At 37.1% G+C, this 6,093-nt stretch overlaps 1 non-coding gene across 1 annotated transcript; it reads left to right on the forward strand.

Annotated features, from left to right (window-relative positions):
- The first annotated feature begins 3,947 nt into the window (after positions 1-3,947).
- Positions 3,948-4,018, forward strand: TRNAS-GCU (transfer RNA serine (anticodon GCU)). The gene has a single exon. It is a non-coding gene; the product is annotated as a tRNA-Ser (tRNA).
- Positions 4,019-6,093: the final 2,075 nt, after the last annotated feature.

A 6,093-nucleotide genomic window follows, 5' to 3' on the forward strand; every position in this document is an offset into this window, starting at 1 on the left:
TGGAGGTCTCGCGCTGCCTGACTTTAAGGCATATTATGAAGCCACAGTGGTCAAAACAGCATGGTATTGGCATAAAGATAGATATATCGACCAATGGAATCAAATAGAGTGCTCAGATATAGACCCTCTCATCTATGGACATCTGATCTTTGATAAGGCAGTCAAGCCAACTCACCTGGGACAGAGCAGTCTCTTCAATAAATGGTGCCTAGAGAACTGGATATCCATATGCAAAAGAATGAAAGAAGACCCATCTCTCACACCCTATACAAAAGTTAACTCAAAATGGATCAAAGATCTAAACATTAGGTCTAAGACCATAAAACAGTTAGAGGAAAATGTTGGGAGATATCTTATGGATCTTACAACTGGAGGCGGTTTTATGGACCTTAAACCTAAAGCAAGAGCACTGAAGAAGGAAATAAATAAATGGGAACTCCTCAAAATTAAACACTTTTGTGCATCAAAGAACTTCATCAAGAAAGTAGAAAGACAGCCTTCACAATGGGAGACAATATTTGGAAATGATATATCAGATAAAGGTCTAGTATCCAGAATTTATAAAGAGATTGTTCATCTCAACAACAAAAAGACAGCCAACCCAATTACAAAATGGGAAAAAGACTTGAACAGACACCTCTCAGAAGAGGAAATACGGATGGCCAAGAGGCACATGAAGAGATGCTCAATGTCCCTGGCCATTAGAGAAATGCAAATCAAAACCACAATGAGATATCATCTCACACCCACCAGAATGGCCATTATCAACAAAACAGAAAATGACAAGTGCTGGAGAGGATGCGGAGAAAGAGGCACACTTATCCACTGTTGGTGGGAATGTCAAAGGGTGCAACCACTGTGGAAGACAGTTTGGCGGTTCCTCAAAAAGCTGAATATAGAATTGCCATACGACCCAGCAATACCATTGCTAGGTATCTACTCAAAGGACTTAAGGGCAAAGACACAAACGGACATTTGCACACCAATGTTTATAGCAGCGTTATTTACAATTGCAAAGAGATGGAAACAGCCAAAATCTCCATCAACAGAAGAGTGGCTAAACAAACTGTGGTATATACATACGATGGAATATTATGCAGCTTTAAGACAAGATAAACTTATGAACCATGTAATAACATGGATGGACCTAGAGAATATTATGCTGAGTGAATCCAGCCAAAAACTAAAGGACAAATACTGTATGGTCCCACTGATGTGAACGGACATTCGAGAATAAACTTGAAATATGTCATTGGTAACAGAGTTCAGCAGGAGTTAGAAACAGGGTAAGACAATGGGTAATTGAAGCTGAAGGGATACAGACTGTGCAACAGGACTAGATACAAAAACTCAAAAATGGACAGCACAATAATACCTAATTGTAAAGTAATCATGTTAAAACACTGAATGAAGCTGCATCTGAGCTATAGGTTTTTGTTTTGTTTTGTTTTGTTTTGTTTTGATTTTACTATTATTACTTTTATCTTTTTTTCTATATTAACATTCTATATCTTTTTCGGTTATGTTGCTAGTTCTTCTAAACCAATGCAAATGTACTAAGAAATGATGATCATGCATCTATGTGATGATGTTAAGAATTAATGATTGCATGTGTAGAATGGTATGATCTCTAAATGTTGGGTTAATTTCTTTTTTTCCGTTAATTAAAAAAAAAAAAGAGAAGGGATAATTGGAGATGAAGGGATACAGACTGTACAACGGGACTGGATATAAAAACTCAGAAATGGACAGCACAATACTACCCAATTGTAATGCAATTATGTTAAAACACTGAATGAAGCTGCATGTGAGGTATAGGTTTTTTGTTTTTGTTTTTTTTGTTTTTTTTTCTTTCTATTATTGTTTTAATTCTTATTCTGTTGTCTTTTTATTTCTTTTTCTAAATTGATGCAAATGTACTAAGAAATGATGAATATGCAACTATGTGATGTTATTAAGAATTACTGATTGTACATGTAGATTGGAATGATTTCTAATTGTTTTGTTAATTCTTTTTTTAATTAATAAAAAAAAATTAAAAAAAAAAAAGATGTAGTGGAGAGGCTGGAGGGAACTGCCTGAAAATGTAGAGCTGTATTCCAGCAGCCATGTTTCTTGATGATGACTGAATAATGATACAGCTGTCACAATGTGACTGTGTGATTGTGAAAACCTTGTGTCTGATGCTCCTTTTATCTACCTTGTCAACAAAGGAATAGAACATATGGAAAAAAATAAATAATAGGGGGAACAAATGCTAAAATAAATTTAGTTTGAATCCTAGTGATCAATGAAAGCAAGAGGTAAGGGGTATGGTAGGTATAATCTTTTTTTTTTCTTTCCTGTGTTCATTTTATTTCTTTTTCTATTGTCTTTTTATTTCTTCTTCTGAATTAATGCAGATGTTCTAAGAAATGATGAATATGCAACCAAGTGATGATATTGTGAATTACTGATTATGTATGTTGTTTTATTTTGTTTATTTTTTAAATTAATAAATAAATTTTAAAAAAAAGAAATATACACGGCAGTATTGAGCGGTCAAGGAGCACGGTGCATACAACCTACACTCAAGTGTTCAGAAAATGGATTGATAAATAGATAGACAGAGTGTTGGTTATTTAGATGGATAGATAAATAGAATGATGCAGCAAATGTTGTAAAATGTTAAAATTGGTGGATCTGGGCATCTGGGAGTATAGGGGTACGTTGGAGTTCTCTGTATGGGGTTTGTGTTATTTCTGTAACTGTCTTTGATGTTTAAAAGTATTTCAGATTAAAAAGTTTTTTTAAAAATGGGCAAGGGACTTAATAGTCATTTCTCCAAGGAAGATACACAAATGGCCAATAGCGTATGAAAAAATGCTCAACATAATTAGACATTAGAGAAACGTAAGTCAATATCACAATAAGATGTCACCTCACATTCACAAGGATGGCTATTATTAAAAAAAGAAAAAAAACGGAAGGGGGAAAAGAAGTGTAATTAATAAAGTATCTGTGGCAGGGAGTTCAAATAGAGTCAAGAGGCTACTCTGGAGGTTGCTCTTATGCAAACTTCAGTTAGACCTTGCTACCTATCACAACCCGCCAAACCCCAACCAGGATCTTTTCAGCCAATCCTAAAGAATACCTAGGGCAATTTATAAGATTACAAGGGTTCCATGCACTAGCGTAACTTTCCAGAAACCTAAAACCTCCAGATGAGTCCCTGGTCCAGATAAGTCCTGAAACCTAGAGGGCCCAGCCTCTCCAGAACATCAGCTAGTTCCATCTCCCTACCCCATTCTAACATGAGAAAGTTAGAATGGCCATAACCCAAACACCCCTAAAGAGAAGAATAGAAAGATCAAAGGTGATGGTGTAGTTATACAGAGAAGGTAGGATTTAACAAATGAATGTGATTGCCGAATCATTAAATTGATATCTCTTTTAGCCTCCAGTATCTTAGAGAAGCTAGGAGTAAAACCCTGAAATTGTGGAATTATAACCCACGTCAAACTCTGAAATATGTTCTACAACTAATTGTGGTACTGTGCTTTGAAATGTATTGCTTTTTTATATACGTATTATTTTTCACAAAAAAAAGAAAGAAAAAAAAGTCTATTGCAGTGATAAAAATATATTTAAGCCTCCTAGTCTCCTATATTCTGGAGCAGCTAGAAGGAAAAATCTGAGAGGATCATATGGTAGCCCGCGACAAACTCTGGGATCTGTCTTGTACCGTCTTGTTGAGGCGTGCTTTGAAAACTATTGCTTTTTTATTTCTTTGCTTTGTTTATATGTTATACTATATAATAAAAAAGTTAAAAAGAAAATAACAAATGTTTGGAGAATATGCAGAGAAACTGGAATCTTCTTCCATTGCTGGTGGGAATATAAAATGGTGCAGCCACTATGAAAAAAGCAATATTGTGGTTTCTCAAAAAGTGTAATACAGAGGAGGTGCTAGGGTAGTTCAGTGGTAGAATTCTCGCCTGCTCTGTGGGAGACCCGGGTTCAATTCCCGGCCCATGCACTTCCCAAACAAAGAAACAAATGGTGCTGCAATAACGGGATATTCGCATGGAAAAAGAATGAAATGTGACCCCGCCATACTGCATACAAAAAAAAAGAAAGACAGAATTCCCGTATGACCTGGCAAGAGTACTTCCAGGTACATACCCAACAAAAGTGCAAGAAGGACCTCAAATAAATGCTTGTACACCAATGTTTATGACAACGTTATTCATATTAGCCAAAAGGTAACAACAGTCCATGAATGGATAAACAAAAGGTGGTACATACACAAAGTAGAATATCATTTGAACATAAGAAAGAACGAAGTGATGAGATATGCTACAACATGGAAGAATCTTGAAAGCATTACACTCAATGAAATAAGCAAGACACACAAGGACAAATATTATATGGTGTTCACAGAGACAGAAGGTAGATTGGAGGTTACCAAGCAATGGGGGGAGAGGTGATGGGGGAGTGTAAAAAGAAAAAGAAAAATTTTTTAATTTTAATTTTAAAATTAAAATCATAAGGTGCACACCCAGAGCCATTACACACCTGGAGGAATGGTTAAAAATACTGACAACACCAAATATTGGTAAGGATTTAAAGCCAATGAAACGCTCTTATATTTGCTGGTGGGAATGTAAAATGGAGTAGCTACTTTAGAAGAGCTTTGGCAGTTTCTTATAGTTAAACACACCCTCCCTCCCTTTGACCCAGCCATTCTACTCCTAGGTATTTACCCAAGAGAAAGGAAAACATTTGTCCACAAACAGACTTGTAAACAAATATTCATGGTGGCTTTATTTGTAATAGCCCAAAACTGGAAACAGCCCAAATGTACATCTACGGTGGTTTGAAGGTGTATATACTCCATGTTCTTAAAATTAATCTATTCCTTGGGGATAAATCCATTTTAAATAGGACCTCTTGATGAGGCTGAATCAATTAAGGTGTGACCCATCTCATTCAGGATACTGGAGTCTTTTACAAACAAAATGAGTACAGAAAGAGAGAGAGAGTGAAGCAAGCCTGAGAAGCAAGAAGCTGAAAGCAATGAAATCCGAAAGAGAAGGGAGAGACTGGTAGACACCACCACGTGCCCTGCCATGTGGCAGAGAAGCCAAGGAGGTTGGCTTCTGGTCTTCAAGAAGAAAGCATCACCTTGATGATGCCTTGATTTGGGCATTTTCCCGGCCTCAACCCTGAGCAGATCAATTTCCATTGTTTAGACCAGCCCATTTCATGGTACTGTTTTGAGCAGCCTAGCTAACTGAAATAAAATCATAGAAGAATGGGGAAACAAACAGTGGTATTTATCCGTTGTATGAATACAATGGAATACTTCTCAACAGTAATAACGAGTGAACTCCTGATATGTTCAACAACATGAATGAATCTCAAAAACGTTTTGCTTCATTAAATGAAGTTCTTGGATGGACAAAAATAAACTAAAGTGAAAACTTCAAAACAGTGGTTGCCTCTGGGAGAAGACATTGGGAAGAGATATGAGGGAAATTTCTAGAGGTGGTGGAAATGTTCCATATCTTGATGTGTTTTAGTTTGCTAAAGCTGATGGAATGCAACATGCCAGAAACAGGTTGGCTTTTACAAGGAGGATTTAACTTACACGTTTACAGTTCTGAGGCTGTGAAAAATGTCCAAATCAAGGCATCAGCAGGACGATACCTGGACTCTGAAGAAGGGCTACTGGTGAGCTTGGGCTCCTCTGTCACACAGCAGGGCACATGGTGGTGTCTGCTGGTCCTTCTCGCCTGGCTTTCCTTGCTTCCAGCTTCTGGCTTCAGTGGCTTCCTCTCTGAGCTTCTGTGTTTTTCTCTTTCAGCTTCTGTGTTGCATTTCTCTAAAATTCTCTGGGGATTTTTTGTCTTTTATGCTCTTTTAAAGGACTCCAATAAGAGGATTAAGACCCACGTTGACTGAGGTGGGTCATATCTCAATTGAAATCACCTAATAAAAAGGTCCCACTTGGGGGTGCAAGGGCAGTTCAGTGGTAGCATTCTTGCCTGCCATGCGGAGATCTGGGTTCGATTCCGGGTCCATGCACTTCCCTAAAAAACAAATAAACAA

The sequence above is a fragment of the Tamandua tetradactyla genome, chromosome 9, assembly GCF_023851605.1.
Source record: "Tamandua tetradactyla isolate mTamTet1 chromosome 9, mTamTet1.pri, whole genome shotgun sequence".
NCBI classification, from domain to species: Eukaryota; Metazoa; Chordata; class Mammalia; order Pilosa; family Myrmecophagidae; genus Tamandua; species Tamandua tetradactyla.